General features: G+C 38.1%; 1 protein-coding gene across 14 annotated transcripts in view; it reads left to right on the top strand.

Annotated features, from left to right (window-relative positions):
• Positions 1 to 18474, top strand: part of FHIP1A (FHF complex subunit HOOK interacting protein 1A) — a 275556-nt gene that overhangs the window by 66129 nt on the left and 190953 nt on the right. For 11 of the 14 annotated variants that reach the window (XM_067736672.1, XM_067736678.1, XM_067736671.1 and 8 more), the window contains one exon: positions 12019 to 12145. The exons of 1 other annotated variant lie outside the window; for it this stretch is intronic. The gene's annotated coding sequence lies outside the window, so the exon portion shown is untranslated. Of the gene's footprint in view, positions 1 to 6935; positions 6999 to 12018; positions 12146 to 18474 lie in introns of all 14 variants that reach the window. 2 more of the 14 variants (XM_067736665.1, XM_067736667.1) reach the window with 1 other exon arrangement.

The raw sequence follows: 18474 nt of genomic DNA, 5'->3' as shown, positions 1-18474 counted from the left end.
ATCCAAGTAGAAAATTAATAAGGAAACACAAGCTTTAAATAACACAATAGACTAGATGGATTTAATTGATATCTATAGGACATTCCATGCGAAAACAGCAGGTTACACTTTTCTTCTCAAGTGTGCACAGAGCATTCTCCAGGATAGATCACATCTTCGGTCACAAATCAAGCCTCAGTAAATTTAAGAAATTTGAAATCATATCAAGTATCTTTTCTAACCACAATGCTATGAGAATAGAAATCAGTTACAGGGAAAAAGACATAAAAAACACAAACAAATGGAGGCTAAACAATACGTTACTAAGTAACCAAGAGATCACTGAAGAAATCAAAGAGGAAATCAAAAAATACCTAGAGACAAATGACAATGAAAACACGACGATCCAAAACCTATGGGATGCAGCAAAAGCAGTTCTAAGAGGGAGGTTTATAGCAATACAAGCCTACCTTATGAAACAAGAAAAATTTTAAATAAACAATCTAACCTTACACCTAAAGGAACTAGAGAAAGAAGAAAAAACAAAACCCAAAGTTAGCAGAAGGAAAGAAATCATAAAGATCAGAGCAGAAATAAATGAAATAGAAACAAAGAAAACAATAGCAAAGATCAATAGAACTAAAAGCTCGTTCTCTGAGAAGATAAACAAAATTGATAAACCATTAGCCAGATTCATCAAGAAAAAAAGGGAGAGGACTCAATCGATAACATTAGAAATGAAAAAGGAGAAGTTACAACACACACCACAGAAATACAAAGCATCCTAAGAGACTACTACAAGCAACTCTATGCCAATAAAATGAACAACCTGGAAGAAATGGACAAATTCTTAGAAAGACATAACCTCCCAAGACAGAACAAGGAAGAAATAGAAAATATGAACAGACCAATCACAAGTAATGACATTGAAACTGTGATTAAAAATCTTCCAACAAACAAAAGTCCAGGACCAGATGGCTTCACAAGTGAATTCTAACAAACATGTAGAGAAGAGCTAAGACCCATCCTTCTCAAACTCTTCCAAAAAATTGCAGAGGAAGGAACACTCCCAAACTCATTCTATGAAGACACCATCACCCTGATACCAAAGCCAAAGATACTACAAAGAAGAAAATTACGGGCCAATATCACTGATGAATATAGATGCAAAAATCCTCAACAAAATACTAGCAAATAGAACCCAACAACATATTTAAAGGATCATACACCACGATCAAGTGGGATTTATCCAAGGGATGCAAGGATTCTTCAATATATGCAAATCAATCAATGTGATACAACATATTAACAAATTGAAGATTAAAAACTGTATGATCATCTCAATAGATGCAGAAAAACATTTTGACAAAATTCAACACCCATTTATGATAAAAACTCCCCAGAAATTGGGCTTAGAGGGTACCTACCTCAACATAATAAAAGCCACATACGACAAACCGACCACAAACATCATTCTCAATGGTGAAAAACTGAAAGCATTTCCTCTAAGATCAGGAATGAGACAAGGATGTCGACTCTCACCGCTATTATTCAACATAGTTTCGGAAGTCCTATCCACGGCAATTAGAGAAGAAAAAGAAATAAAAGGAATACAAATTGGAATAGAAGAAGTAAAACTGTCACTGTTTGCAGATGATGTGATACTATACATAGAGAATCCTAAAGATGCCACCAGAAAACTACGAGAGGTAATCAATGAATTTGGTAAAATTGCAGGATATGAAATTAATGCACAGAAATCTCTTGCATTCCTATAGACTAATGATGAAAATCTGAAAGGGAAATTAAGGAAACACTCCCATTTACCATTGCAACAAAAAGAATAAAATACCGAGGAATAAACCTACCTAGGGAGACAAAAGACCTGTATGCAGAAAATTATATGACACTGATGAAAGAAATTAAAGATGATACCAAGAGATGCAAATATATACCATGTTCTTGGATTGGAAGAATCAATATTGTGAAAATGACTCTACTACCCAAAGCAATCTACAGATTCAGTGCAATCCCTATCTAATTACCAATGCCATTTTTTACGGAACTAGAACAAAAAATCTTAAAATTTGTATGGAGACACAAAAGACCCCGAATAGCCAAAGCAGTGTTGAGGGCAAAAAGTGGAGCTGGAGGAATCAGACTCCCTGACTTCAGACTATACTACAAAACTACAGTAATCAAGACAATATGGTACTGGCACAAAAACTGAAATGTAGATCAATGGAACAAGATAGAAAGCCCAGAGATAAACCCACACACCTATGGTCAACTGATCTATGACAAAGGAGGCAAGGATATACAGTGGAGAGAAGACAGTCTCTTCAGTAAGTGGTGCTGGGAAAACTGGACAGCTACATGTAAAAGAATGAAATTAGAATACTCCTTCACACCATACATAAAAATAATCTCCAAATGGATTTGAAACCTAAATGTAATACCGGACGCTATACAACTCTTAGAGGAAAATATAGGAAGAACACTCTTTGACATAAATCACAGAAAGATCTTTTTGACCCACCTCCTAGAGTAATGGAAATAAAAACAAAAATAAACAAATGAGACCTAATGAAACTTAAAAGCCTTTGCAAAGCAACGGAAAGTACAAAGAAGAAAAAATTCAACTCTCAGTTTGAGAGAAAATATTTGCAAACGAATTAACGGACAAAGGATTAATCTCCAAAATATATAAATAGCTCATGCAGCTCAATGTTAAAAATCCAAACAATCCAGTCCAAAAATGGGCAGAAGGCATAAATAGACATTTCTCCAAAGAAGACATACAGATGGCCAAGAAGCACTTGAAAAGCTGCTCAACATCACTAATTATTAGCGAAATGCAAATCAAAACTACAATGAGGTATCACCTCACACCAGTTCAAATGGGCATCATCAGAAAATCTACAAACAACAAATGCTGGAGAGGGTGTGGAGAAAAGGGAACCCTCTTGCACTATTGGTGGGAATGTCAATTGATACAGCCACTATGGAGAACAGTATCTCAGTTCCTTACAAAACTAAGAATAGAATTACCATATGACCCAGCAATCCCTACTGGGCATATAGCCAGAGAAAACCATAATTCAAAAAGACACATGCACTCCAATGTTCACTGCAGCACTGTTTACAATAGCCAGGTCATGAAGGCAACCTAAATGCCCATCTACAGACGAATGGATAAAGAAGATGTGGCACATATATATAATGGAATATTACTCAGCCATAAAAAGTAACGAAATTGGGTCATTTGTAGACATGGATGAATCTAGAGACTTCCTACAGAGTGAAGTAAGTCAGAAAGAGAAAAACAAATATTTTATGTTAATGCATGTATGTGGAACTGAGAAAAATGGTACAGATGAACTGGTTTGCTGGGCAGAAATTGATACTCAGATGTAGAGAACAAATGTATGGACACCAAGGGGGGAAAGCGGCGGGGGTTGGGGATGGTGGTGTGATGAATTGGGAGATTGGGATTGACATGTATACACTGATGTGTATAAAATGGATGACTAATAAGGACCTGCTGAATAAAAAATTAAAATAAAATTCAAAAATTAAAAAAAATTAGATTCACCATAATCTTTTATGGCTTTTCCCCCCCACATTATGTTAGTGAGAATCAAGGGAATTGTTGAATGTAGTTGTAGGTCATTCATCTTCATTGCTGTAGGGTATTCCATTGTATAAATATAACATTATTTATCCATTCTACCACTGATGGATATTTGGGTTGTTTTGTATTTTGTACTATTAAAAATATTACTGCCATGAAAAAAAAAAAGAAAGAAAAAGTGCGTTCCCACTAGTATCAGTTTGTAGATTTAAATTAATTAAAATGAAATAAAATTAAACTTTCAGTTCCGTAGTCGCTGACACCACATCCCAAGTTCCAGTAACCATGTATGGCTAGCGGTGACTGTGTTGGACAAGTGTAGGGCTGGAGATTATCTCTTTGGGCTCCAAAGCCAGTCTATGGGCGCCATCTTCTGATTCTTTTGCTTACCTTGTAAAGGGACATCTACTTTCAATGGAGTCACTAACTTGCACTTTCGTATTCATAAGATATATGAGCATTTTCTGTGGCCTAAAATCACCTGTCATTTGTTTTAAGGGTTAGGGGTAGGGAATTGGAAGTTTGACTTGGGTTTCAGTCCCAGCTCTGCCAGTGAATGATTTTACTTCATCTCTTTAAGCTTCAGCTTTCTTGTCTATAAAATGGGTGTTCATTCATTTATTCATTTGTTCATTCCCTCATTCAACAAATATTAAGTAGTTTCTGTGTGCCAGGCCTAGCAGATGAAACTCCTGCTCTTAATGGAGATGAAACTCCTTCTCTTAATGGAGCTTACATTCTACTGGGGGAGATGGAATGTAAATTAATAGAAGTGAAATATAATATATGCTAGATGGTGACAGTTGCTACAAACAGAAATAGAACAGGGTCAGGGAATGAGTGACAAGATCGGAAGGTGTTTCCTGTCTGTTTTACATGGGGTAGACAGTAGACAGGGAGGGCCTTTGTGTGGAGGTGCTGTGTCGGCAGAGGCGTACATGGAGAGAGGAAGGATAGAGGAGGCAATCTGGGGATGGAGGATCTCCGGGAACAGCCGGTCTGGCAGGAGCGGCACAGTCCTGGAGGGGGAGCAGTGAGGAGAGCGGGAGTACAGTGGGTGAGGGCCCGTGCAGCCATGGTGCCAAAACATACCTTGCGGGGCTGCTTAGAGGATGGAGTGAGATGACGTTTGTGTGCTTTGTACACATTAAAAGAATAATACGCCATAACAAGTGAGGATTGTTTTAGGAATGCAGGAGGGTTCAGTAGTATGAAATTTATTAAAGATATTCATCATCTTGTTAAATGTAAATAGAAAAAATCATATGATCATTTTTATACAAAAAGACATCTGATAAAATTCAGTATCATTATTGATTTTTTAAAAAAACCGTCAAAATATAGTAGGAAAGTATTCTTAGTAAAATATGTCTTTCTCAATCTAAAAACCATCTCAGGCTTAATAGGAAATTTGAGACCATTAAAGCCAGAAACAAAATAAGAATGTCCACTATTTTCACTCTTTATTAATGGTGTTTTGGAATCACAAGTTAATGTAGGTGGTCAACAGAAAGAAAATAAAGTTATAAAGGTATAAAATCTAGTCATATATTCCTATCATTTCCAAATAAATGATAGGAATATATGACTAGAATACCCAAGAGAATCAAGTGAAAAACTAATTATAAAGAATAAGACAATTTATGAGATAATTTATAAATGTGCCTGGATACCAAAGTAATATGTCAGCATTCATAGCTTTCATATATACTAACAACTAGTTTGAATGTAGTGGAAGAAAAAAGTTACCATAAAAAGGATAAAATACCTAAGAATAAACTTATAAAATATGTATGATGTGTGTGAAGGAGTTTAAAAATGCTCCTGAGGGATACAAAAAAGATATGAAAAGGCCTGTTGTATTCTTGGATATAAAGATGCCAGTTCTCCTTAAATTAATGTGTATGTTTAATGTAATTCCAATAAAAATAACAACAGGACTTTGGGGGAGCTAAACAACCTTATTCTATGCTCACATGGAAAAATAAGTAAGCATGAATAGGTAGGCCAATTCTGAAAAAGAGATTGAAACATACTATAAGGCTACAATAATTGAAACATTTGTGTTACCAAATATCAAGTTAATTGGAGAAGGATGCTGTGTTTAGTAAACAGTGGTGGGATAACCAGGTGGCCATCTGGACGGGGGAAAGAAAAAGCTATTTAGAGCAATATCTTAAGTGTTACGCCAAAATTGATCTATATTAAACAGAAATTTTAAAAATAAAGTATATTATAGAAGAAAACATGGGAAAGTTATTTTATAATCTTGGAGTGTATATGGCCTTTCTAAGTAAGACAGAAAAGAGAGAAGCCGTAAGAGATTGATAAACTTGATTACATTAAATAACTAACAGAAAAAATCCTGCATAAGAGAAGACAAAGAACAAGAAAATGGGGAAAAAATTTTGCTCCTCATATCACAAAGGGACTGATTTCCCTAATAAAGAGCTTCTACAAATCTATAAGAAAAAGTCCAACAACCCAGTAGAAAAGTAGACAAAGGATATAGTCTACAGAAAGAGAGATAACAGTGTCTTTTAAACATATGAAGAAGATGCTTAACTCTGCTCATTATAAGAGATAGTCACATTAGAACTAAACCGAGGTACCGTTCATCACTATTAGATGGGCAAAGATTAAGAAGTTCTGTAACCTACTCTGTAGAGATAATGAGTGCAAAACAATAGTCTCTTTAGTGGGCAGTTTGGCAAAATCTCATACCTTTGACTAGGAGCTCCAGTTCTAGAAATTTATCCTAGGTACAAATATTGAGTACATTCCTCTAGATATACATACATTCATATATACTATGAATGTATCCTACATATACATACATATTACATTCATGAGAAAATGATTTATGTACAGAGATACTTATGTAGTAATGTTTATAAAATGACTAAAGATTGGAAACAACCAAAATGTTCATCCATGGGAGACTGAATTAGTACATTGTGTTACTGTACCGCTGTACATTAGAAAACTGTGCAGTCATAAAAAGATACCAGTGAATCTCTTTATGTGTCATTTCCAATATATGTTGTTTGGTGAAAAATGCAAGGTACAGAACAGTGTATGTGATATGTTTATTTGTTAAAAAATGTTTTCTTGTTTATGAATAGATACAGGCTCTGGGGAGTATAATTTGAATTTGAATACATCCTACCCCTTCTCAAAAAAAAATTGTAGTTAGCACAGTGCCTTGCACTTAGCACTTATTACTTGGTGGTGGTGGTTGTTATTTTCATTGTAATCACAGGGTCCTTTACCTCAAGAGTTGATTTTTTTTTTTAAGATTTATTATTTATTTATTTTTTAGGCTGTGCCGGGTCTTAGTTGCAGTACGCGGGATCTTCGTTGTGGTGCGGGATCTTTCGTTGTGGTGAGCAGGTTTCTCTCTAGTTGTGGCGTGTGGGTTTTCTCTTCTCTACTTGTGGGATACAGGCTCCAGGGCATGTGGGCTCTCTAGTTTACAGCACGCAGGCTCTAGTTGAGGTGCATGAGCTCAGTAGTTGTGGTGAACGGGTTTAGTTGCCCTGTGGCATGTGGGATCTTAGTTCCCTGACCAGGGATCTAACCCTGTGTCCCCTGCATTGCAAGGCAGATTCTTTACAACTGGACCACCAGGGAAGTCCCAAGAGTTGATTTTTAACAGTTGGGTCTGGAAGAGGAAGCCAATCTCACTATAAATGCTGCTTAATGGATGCCATGTTATTCATCAAAAATGCTATATGTGCTTCCTGAAGGATGCTTCTTGGAGAATGTCAGTACAGGTTCTGCAAACAGAAGATGTCAAATAAGATTGGGAAACGTTGTATATATTAAACAAAACTAAGTGGGCTTCTTTCCTGTAGGCCTTCTTCGAGCCTTTATACACATGATGCGCTTTGTGAATGTTCAAGAGGGATATTTTAGAATGTCGCATTTTCCAAATCTGCTTGATTACACAACCTTAAACAACAATGACCACTACATTTTTTTCTTTAAGAAACATCTTAGGAATAGTTGTTACATTGGGAAATAGCACTTAATACTTAGATTTTGATTTTGTTAATCTTCGTTATTCTTTTTTTTTTTTTTTTTTTAAACGCGGGCCTCTCACTGTTGTGGCCTCTCTCGTTGCAGAGCACAGGCTCCGGACGCGCAGGCTCAGTGGCCATGGCTCACGGGCCCAGCCGCTCTGCGGCATGTGGGATCTTCCCAGACCGGGGCACGAACCTGCGTCCCCTGCATTGGCAGGCGGACTCTCAACCACTGTGCCACCAGGGAAGCCCCGTTGTTTATTTTGATCAGTCAGTATCCTTGATTCATTTCTGAGATGGCTGTAGTCTGTCTCTGTCTGCTCTTCCTCCTCGGTGATGTGCTGTAGCTCACTCATTTGTTTCATGGTTGGGACCTTCCCAAGGTGATCCAAATTACACTGTATTTCTTGGGTGAAGAAGAGAATCTATATAATTAATGTAAAATCTCAGGGATTGATTGGATGAAAACTGGAGGTTGAAGCTTCATTTGGTTCCACTTTTCCCAAAGCTTTAAAAGCTTTGCTGTTTGAGGGAAATGAAATAGACTTAATGGGTAGATAGTTGAGGAATTGTGAGTTTAATGTGGAGAAGATCGCATCACCGTGGGTTGGAAGATACGGGTTCTACCTCTGTCTTCCCTAAAGTCACTTAGCTTCCCTGTGCTTTATTTTTATCATCTATAAAATTCAGGGACTGAGTTTAGATCCAACCACTTTAAGACTCTTGAGTTATTATTAATATTCTTTTTTAAAAATTAATTATTTTTTAAATTATTTATTTTTGGCTGTGTTGGGTCTTTGTTGCCACACGCAGGCTTGGGCTTTCTCTAGTTGCAGTGAGAGGGGGCTATTCTTCATTTGCAGTGTGTGGGCTTCTCATTGTTGTGTAGCACGCACTCTAGGCACGTGGGCTTTAGTAGTTGTGGCACGTGGGCTCAGTAGTTGTGGCTCATGTGCTTAGTTGCTCTGTGGCATGTGGGATCTTCCCGGACCAGGGCTCAAACCTGTGTCCCCTGCATCGGCAGGCGGATTCTTAACCACTGCGCCACCAGGGAAGTCCCTTATTAATATTAAGTGGAATAGTGAAGACTGTGGGCCTGGTAGAACATTTTGTTCTTCTCTGCAAGTTTCCACATAACCTGTCACAGTTCGGCTCTTTTGGAGAATGAAATTATTCAATAATTAACTCATCGTCAACTCCACGTATTTGAAAACTTGTAGTTGATTGATTGATTTGTTAATTACTCTCCAGGAAAGCACTTGATTATAACACGGGTCAGTTAATCCAGTGCTATGGAAAAATCCACACCTCCTGTAAAAACGCCCCTCTGCATTCATTTCGTCGATACAGAGAGAAATCTGTGATGTGGATATTAATTCTCTCTGCCCACAACACACAGTGTTCATTTGGCGGTTTGCTGTGCTTTTTGTGCACTCTTTGCCTGTTAACAGATTTATGCACTCAGCACAGTAGAGGTCTGAATTCACTGAATTTATGCCATCTGGAAATGAGGTTTAAATTTTGTTCCTCTGTTGAATTTAGGGATGTGACATAGCCACTGCCCAGAAGGATTCTGAGGCTGGATTTGGTTTTGCTGTGTGGAGATAGCACGTTTTGTTAGAAGGAAAGCACTTGCCTGGGCAGAGATTTGAGTGTGACTGAATTGTTAACTGCCAACTTCCCCACATTTTAGCAGGAGACATACTTTGTTTTTAAATGAGGTGATAATGAGAGAATTACCAAGACCCAGTGAATTTTAAGAGAGTCCTTTCCCTTTACTTGAGTTTTGTTTAACCTTGCTTTTGATGTCATTCTGTGCATCACTGTCAAGGGACTCAGCCTCCTTTGAAGTCTCAAAGTGTGGCTGCTAGCGGAATCACGATGGTAAAATATGAGTGGTTCTCAGTAAAGCCCTGACTGATACACAGGGAGGCATTATTACCTAACTAAAAGCATACGTGTGTGAGTGCCTACAATGTAGTGGAAGGGGAGAATGTATGTTAATGGACACTGAAGTGGGAGCAGTATTTCTCATGAATTAGAGATGCCCTTTCGTAATTCAAGAGTCACAGAATGAGAAAAGGCTTGAAATCACCTGAAAAGCATCTGGAAGCAATCTGTAATTCTTAAGAGGTGGTAGGAGAGCCTGTCTCTCTCCAGGACACGATGATAAAACAGTTCATATGGTATTATGGAAGAAGTAGAATTCTCTTGCTTGTAAGCCATTTTAAAACGGCTTGCGAATAAATGCCCGGAGATTTGATTATGAATTATACTGCAAGGTCCCAGGTGCTTTATAATTTTTTTTTTTTTTTGCGGTATGCGGGCCTCTCACTGTTGTGGCCTCTCCCATTGCGGAGCACAGGCTCTGGACGCACAGGCTCAGCGGCCATGGCTCACAGGCCCAGCCGCTCCGCAGCATGTGGGATCTTCCCAGACCGGGGCACAAACCCGTGTCCCCTGCTTCGGCAGGCGGACTCTCAACCACTGCGCCACCAGGGAAGCCCCCAGGTGCTTTATAATTGAGTAGAGTGAAGAGAGTGGATTTGAAGGTACTGACAAAATTTTAATAAGAAGAATTTGTTTATTTGCTTGTCAAATGTTATCCTTTGCTTCTCATGCCCCATACGCACTCTTTGGTGCCCAGGCATTACAACTGTGCCTAGTTTTGAAGCTTTAGGTCAAGTTGAGGTCCCTTCCTCCATTTTTTTCCCTTTCACAAAACATTTGTTATAAGAAAAGGTATTGCATTCCAAGTCTTTGAGACATCTATAGGTCAAACACACACACACACACACACACAAAACCTCTTACAGTGACTTATAGGGAACCATCCTTTAATATACAGGGCTGTTCCAGAAAAATTATTATGTTAGTGAGTGGTGCATCCTTGCTACGCAGAGATTTTGAAAAGACCTATTTGTTGTACTAGACTCTGACTTGAATTGCTCACCTTAACCCATCTAAAGTCGGGGAAATTTCACTTATAAATACTTCTAACTATATCAGAACAAGTTGCTTCTTGTTTCTTGCTTTGCGTAAGTGATCGTGATCATATGTAATTACAGCATTGTACTCTGTTTTTTCTTTCTTCTTTATGTGATAAATGGCGTTTTCTCACTTTATTAAAACTCAAAATTTTCTGACAGCTAACAAAATCGTGGTTAACTAAATTATGTCTTTTTGTCACATTTACTTAACTCTTCTTCCCCAGTTATTGGGCATTTAAATGGTTCCCATGCTTTAACTAAGTATAGTATTTATTGTTTTCTTAAAAATTGTTTTTTCTTGGTCATTGTCTCTAGCTTGCACCTGTTCTGATCTAGAATAGCGGCTTCTCATGGGGTTTGTTCAGCATTTGCATTAGCTTCTGCCTTTCATGCTCTAACCGCTTCGGGTTAGTCTCTTTGCTGTCCTTTCCGGGACACCTCTTCTCTGCACTGTTTATCTTAGGTGGGATAATTTCCCAGCCTTCTTTAAGCTTATGTTTTTCTGCCTGTACAGTAGGGATTAAGCCATGCATTTGTATTGTGAAACTTATCTTCCCAGTTAGGCCTGATGATATGAAATGTGCGTCTAAGACCAAAGTAAACTTTACCCATGGGATGGCAGAAACTAAACTTTCAACTCTCAGTGTTTGGATAGGTCAGAGGTACCAGGGAATATTTGGGGAGTATCACACTTTTAAAAAAGTAGGTTACGAAAGTTATTTGTGATCCTCTCCTTGCTATTTTATATTTTGTTGTCCTTATACTATGATGCTGCTGATGCATGGATATGGATTTATTTAGTTTCACATTTTTTTCTCTTCTAAAAGAAGTATATAATTACTTACCATCTCTTGGAGGACAGAAGAATCCTTCTCTACTTTCTGCTACCCAGTAGGAGTCTTTCATTTCTGGCTAGCATTCAGAATTCTAAGTAAAGATTTGATTTTTGCATATAACTTAAAAAATATAAAAAATATATATTTATTTATTTATTGGTCTGGCTGTGCTGGGTCTCAGCTGTGGCACGCAGGATCTTCGTTGCCCCTTGTGGGATCCTCATTGTAGCATGCGGGATCTTTAGTTGTGGCATGCAGGCTCCTAGCTGGGGCACCCGGGATCCAGCTCCCCGACCAGGGGTCAAACCCTGCCACCTCCCCACTCCCCCACGCCCCCTGCCACTGGGATTGTGGACCCTCAACCGCTGGACTACCAGGGAGGTCCCTTGTTTATAACTTTTTTTTAATAATAAGTGCAATCTGAGGAGAACCCACTCAGTGCACAACAAATGGTGGTAAATATGGGGGAGAAAAACTGGAGAAATTTAGATTGGGTTTTTTTTGTGGTATATCAATGATTCTGGGGCTTTTTTTTTTTTAATTCCTTTCTGTAGATTTTGGAAGTCTTCTTCTGGGCGTTGCCAGCAGTGCCAAGTGTTGGAGAAATCTTTTCTACCCCTCTGATAGAGTGAAGTGAGCAAACGCAACCTAGCAGAAGGCTCGTGAACAGAGCACTCACAGGTAATGTCGTCTTTTCTTATTACTATTGAGATGTGTTCAGTGATGTTCAGTAATAAACTTAAAAAAAAGTAAGCCTACTTGAATTTACACATCCAAGTGTTGACAGAAGAAAAATGCACAACCTGGAAGTTTCGAGTTAAATTTTATTCGGGGACCTTACTGAGGACTATAGGCCAGGAGACAGCCTCTCAGATACCTCTGAGGAGCTGCTCCAGAGAGTTTAGGGAGGAGCCAGGGTGCATAGGCGTATTGGGCTGGAACAAAAATGTAGTTGAACATCAAAAGATAACTGCTAATCACAAAAACAGACATTGCAAGTTAATGATTTTAATGCTTTTCTGTGTATGGGGAGATGTAAGAATCTGGGCTGAATGAAATTATTCCTTAGATATGCATCTTAACTATCTAGGGCCAGTATCCAAAGCACAAAATGCTTCCTGTTTTTCTCTATCCTGAATTCCCCTCAGGGCGTACCATCAGTGGTGGTGGGGTGGGATGCTGCAGCAGCTGATGGCTTGGTCCTTGTTTACTAGAATGGCAGCAACATTCTTTGTTTACTGGAATGGCAGGCAACATTGCCTGTCCAAAGAGGTGAACATTATCTTCTTCAAAGCAGTGTTTCTGAGAGGCTACACTCTCTCCTCTTCTCAAAACATTTAAACATTTTTTCTTTGGGAACTGCATCTTGATCTTCTGGTAGCATTCTTTTAAACATCCTATTTTCTTTCTTTTTAAAAAAAAATAATAATTAATTTTTGGCTGTGTTGGGTCTTCGTTGCTGCACACGGGCTTTCTCTAGTTGCGGTGAGTGGGGACTACTCTTCGTTGTGGTGCACGGGCTTCTCATTGCGGTGGCTTCTCTTGTTGTGGAGCAGGGGCTCTAGGCACGCGGGCTCAGTAGTTGTGGCGCATGGGCTTAGTTGCCCCGCGGCATGTGGGATCTTCCCGGACCAGGGCTCGAACCCGTGTCTGCTGCATTGGCAGGCGGATTCTTAACCACTGTGCCACCAGGGAAGCCCCTATTTTCTTTCTTTTTAAACTACATTGGCGTATAGCCGATTAACAATGTTGTGATAGTTTCAGGTGCACAGCAAAGCGACTTGGCCATACATAAACATGTATCTAAACATCCTATTTTCTGTGGTGGCAAATCTCAACCCTGTGAGGGTGTATTTGGGAAGTAATCTAAATGTCTTCAGAGCTACGGAATCTGGGGAGTTCTAATTTTGATCAGGAGCAATAACGTAATGAAACCAGTTTCTCTTTTTATAATTGTATATGTGTTTGAAGGCTTATACACTGTATTGAAAGTTAATTCTCGAAAGAGGTGACTCTAAGTTTCAAGCAATGGTAGTCTTGTTAAAATAAGTGATTAGACTTGTATTTTACAGAGAAGCATATGCTATTTATTTGTATATAAATGTTGGTATTCTTTCTTATTAAAATTGATCAATCAGTCTATCTGTCAGTATTGTAGAAAGGATTCCTGTGTTTATCAGGTTGAATAAGATGATATTTAACTTCCTCATAAGGTATACCTCTAAGGCACTGTAATTAGCATCTTATTAGAGGTGTGTTTTGCATTGTTTCTCAAAGCCTTGTTAGAGTGCTTGTTAAAAAGCACATTGAAAATACAAATTAGTAGGCCACCATCTAGTGTGTCAGAATCTGAATCAGAGTGCTAGGGGGAAGGGTTTGGGAATCTGCGTTTTACAAGTAAATACCACCCAAGATTGACACCCCCAATGCAATAAAAGCATAGTTGTACCTAATCTTTGTATTTTTGGTTTTAAAGGTGTTGTAATCACCTTAATTTTTGCTTTGAATAAAACAGTGCCAGTACTTTTAGTATACTGTTGTGACACAGGGTTATGTTCTCAAATAGCTTATTATTAGATCAAATTAAGAATGTAACTGAATAAAGCTATACTTTGAACTTTATGTCTAAATTCAAAATGGATATATTTTTCATTGGATGCAAATAGATAAATCTGTTTTTTAACCTCTAGATGCTGAATACTAAGTTTTTTGAAATATCTTTATGAAATATCTTCTTAATTTGCCAGTAAGTCGTACGTCAGATATCTTATTCAGATGGAGGGTAAAGAGTAACGGGGTAGTGTCGTGGTCCGAACGCGGGTTGGAAAAGAATCTCCAGACACAAGGCAGAATGTAAAGAAGATAGAATTTATTAGAGAGAAGGGTCACTGCCAGAACAGCGGGCTGACTTCCTAGTAGTCTGGGAGAGTCGAGCCCAAACATGTGCTATTGATCAGTTTTTATAGGCAGAAAATAAAAGAACGGTCCAAGGTGAAAATTTCGTTTACTGATTGGTTGAGGCACATATACCTTCCTTCTATAGGGTGGGAGTGGGACAGGGCAGATGCCTTTCCTTATTTGGGACAGGTCCCGTCGCCCAGGTGGGCTCAGGAATTTCGTAACCACCGCAACTTGGTGGGGAGGGCGATTAAGAGTCAGGTAGGGGGTGTGACGTTGAAACTTTTTCAGGCAGAGTCGTCCTTTGTCCTTGAAGCACCATTGTCCTTGGAGCACCAAAGGTAGGTATTAGAGGCCCCTGGAGTCTGTGCTATGCTACTCTAGCATCCAGTCAAGCATTTTTCAGTAAACATTGTGATGAAAGCTTTGCTGTGCAATTTATGGTTCAGACAGGTGAAATCCTTTCTTTATAGAGCTCTGAGATTTTATGAAGCTCTTTGAATACCCTACATGAAATGGAGTATTAACATCAAGTACTAGACTTTGATGCCATGTTATTTTCATTATCATGTGCATTCTTTAGTAACCCTTCCTATAAAGTTATTAATTTTACAGAATGTAAGCTTTGTGTATAAAATGTGTTATTTTTTAGATATTTTCAATTCTACAGATTATACCTTTACTTTCAAAGACATACATAATATTATAGCATTCTGTGCATGTTAATATTAAGAGATAATACACTTTATGTAAGATAAAAATGTGACTATAGATTTATAAGTTAAGTCTATTGCAAGAAAATATTTCATTAAGTTTATACTTAAAAAATTGTGTTAAAATACACAACACAAAATTTACCATTTTAACCATTTTTAAGTGTATAGTTCCAGTATTGTTAAGTATATTCACATTATTGTGCAACCAATTTCCAGAATGTTTTCATCTTGCAAAACTGAAATTCTCTACCTATTAAGCAACTCCCCATTCTTCCCTCCCCCAGCGCCTGGCAACCACCATTCTACTTTCTGTCTCTATGAATTTAACTCTTCTAGATACCTCATGGAAGTGGATTCATACAGTGTTTGTCTTCCTGTGACAGGCTTATTTCACTTAGAGTAATGTCCTCAGGGTTCATCCATGTTGTAGAATGTGTTAGAATTTCCTTCCTTTTTAAGGCTGAATAATATTCCATTATACCCACACGCATGCACACACATACACACACACATAAATACACATACACACCACATTTCGTGCATCCATTCATTCATTGATGGACATTTGGGTTGCTTCAACCTTTTGGCTATTATGAATAATGCTACTTGTACATGGGTATATAAATATTTGTTTGAATTCCTGCTTTCAGCTATTTTGGGTATATATCTAGAAGTGGAATAGCTGGATCATATGGTAATTCTATTTTTAATTTTTTGAAGAACCACCATAATGTTTTCCACAGCAGCTACACCATTTTGTATTCCTACCAATAGTACACAAGCATTCCAGTTTCTCCGTATCCTTATCAACACTGTTTTTTGTTTTGTTTTTTGATAGTAGCCATCCTGATATCTCATGGTTTTGATTTGCATTTCCATAATGATTAGTAATGTTAAACATCTTTTCATATGCTTGTTAGCATATCTTCTTTGGAAAAATGTTTAGTCAGTGTCCTTTGCCCATGTTCTAATTGGATCATTTATCTTTTTGTTGTTGAGTTGTAGGAGTTCTTTACATATTCTGGATATTAACCCTTTATCAGATATATGGTTTACAAATATTTCCTCCCATTCTGTAGGCTGCCCTTTTACTCTGTTAATTATGTCCTTTGATGCACAGAAGTTTTAAATTTTGATGTAGTCCAATTTGTCTGTTTTCACTTTTGTTGTCTATGCTTTTGGTGTCTTATGCAGGAAATTATTACCAAGTCTAGTATCATGAAGCATTTCCCCTATGTTTTCTTCTAAGAGTTTCATAGTTTTAAGTCTTATTTTAGGTCTTTGATTCATTTTGAGTTACTTTTTGTATATGGTGTAGAGTAAAGGTCCAAATTCATTCCTTTGCATGTGCATATCTGGTTTTCCCAACACTACTTATTGCAGTGAAGTTTGTATTTTTAAAGACAGTTTAGGATAAAGAAAGGACAAACAGACAGTCATAATGTCACTGTTGGATCTATGTAGCAATTCCCATAAAGTCTCTTGCTTCTAATTAAGAATATATTTCAGAAACAAAACAGTATTGCATAGATTTGAAGCTCACCTTAGACTGAGATTTAATAATTGTAGGTAAGCATAGAGCCTGTGTTTAAGTTTTATGTTAGTTATTTGGTGGGCAATGACTTATATTTGGAATTTGATGATGGTAAACTCTGAGTTTTGGTCTTCAGGTAGGGGTGTGTGTGTGTGTCTGTGTGTCTGTCTGTTTGTGTCTGTGTCCTTTTATAGGGCTTGGCCAATGAGAGATCCTCTAATGTCTTAGGAAGCTTTAGTTTCAAGGCCAGAAGCAGAATCGACATTCTTATGATGAAGAATAGCCTGTAATGAATCCTGGGAAAAACCTAAGCCAGCTTGAACCATTCACCTGTCTGGGTAGCAGAAGTTACTTAGATCCTGTTTTTGCTTCTTAGCTCTAAATAGCAGTATATGTGTTGACAGAATGATATTTACACTGGCTTTGAAAAGGTCAAAAACCAGATATTGTGCCTTTGGAAGTCAGGTTATTTTGGGGAAGACAGGAGGGTGTTGGGAGTTGGGTGGGGAGAGTACAAAAGCAAATATATGTAACCAAGAGGAAAGCCTGGGCAAGGATACTTAGAAGGTAGAGGGAGAGCTTAGCTGGATGTAGGAGTAAAATGGATAACGAAAGGATCTAACACTTAGGTGTATTTCTTTGGAGGAAATGACAGCGGATACTAGAGGTAGCACAGTAAGAACCACAAGTGGAAAATGGGTTTGAAAAGAGGTGAAGACAATATGATGTAATATGTGCATGACAGTCCTGAGGAGATGCTGTCAGTGGAATTCATCGTTACGGATTTTGGATGTGTTCTCAGAACAGTGAGACAAATAGCAGGTAGACAGAGGCAATTACAGATATTCTGAGCTGTTGAGAGAATTCTGTATTTGAATGTAGTGTTTCAGGGCTAAGGGCTGTCTATATGAGAAAAGAGGAGCAGTTAGAGTAGCCTTGGAATGCTGTTCTTTCTAATGTAATACCAGAATGTCTGAGTCATACAGAATTGAGGTGGTGAGTGAGGAATGTTTCTCCGTGGCTTCCCTGGCTTTGTGTGGGACCAGTGGGAAACCATTTTCAAAAGTTGTTTTGAGTTAAAATTTAGCCTCAAGACTGTTTTGGGATGTTCTGAGTAAATAACACAAAAAAGAGACTTAAAAACGACTTCTCACAGTCAAATAATCAAACCAGCTGCCTAATGCTGTCATTCTGAAATTTGTTCATTCTGCACGTACCTTTTCATAATTTTACGGATTTTAAAATCATGACCTGTCTCTACCTTGTTTTGTGAATTTAGTCTTTTTATTTATTCAGTCATTTTGGTCTCTTCTCATGTTCCCTGACCCTTATAATTTCACTCTAGCTTAGTCTGGGTCTTTTCCAGCTTTCTATGACTCTTCCAATTGACCAGAAGGGCTTAGAATACATGTATGAAATTTATATTTTGTCATGTTTTTCTATTTCACTTTCAGCCTCATTCCTGAAATACCCTGCCTTTTCTTTAAGGGTACAGGCTGCATTGAGTTGATGTACTCAGAGAAGAGTCTCTAATGACTGGTCCAGACCAGAGGTTTGCAAAGTGTGGTCCCCAGGTGAGCAGCAGCAGCCTCACCTGGACACTTGTTAGAAATGTGAATTCTTGGGCTGAATCAGAAACGCTGAGAGTAGAGCTCAAAAATTTGTATTAAACAAGCTCTCTGGATGATTCTGATGCGTTTTAGAGTTTGAGAACTGCTCTAGATGCTCTCGTTAGCTGTGTGCTGTTGTCCAAGCCATTCATTTTCTTTAGCCCTTGGTCTCCTGCTCAGGCAGATCAGGGCTTCCCAAATGTTGGTGTGCACGTGAATTGTCTGGTAAGCTTGTTTAAAAATTGTCAGAAA

Source organism: Pseudorca crassidens, chromosome 4 (genome assembly GCF_039906515.1).
Source record: "Pseudorca crassidens isolate mPseCra1 chromosome 4, mPseCra1.hap1, whole genome shotgun sequence".
In the NCBI taxonomy this organism is placed as follows: Eukaryota; Metazoa; Chordata; class Mammalia; order Artiodactyla; family Delphinidae; genus Pseudorca; species Pseudorca crassidens.
Note: the sequence above shows the minus strand (reverse complement) of the source record. Positions and strands in the feature narration are given on the sequence as shown.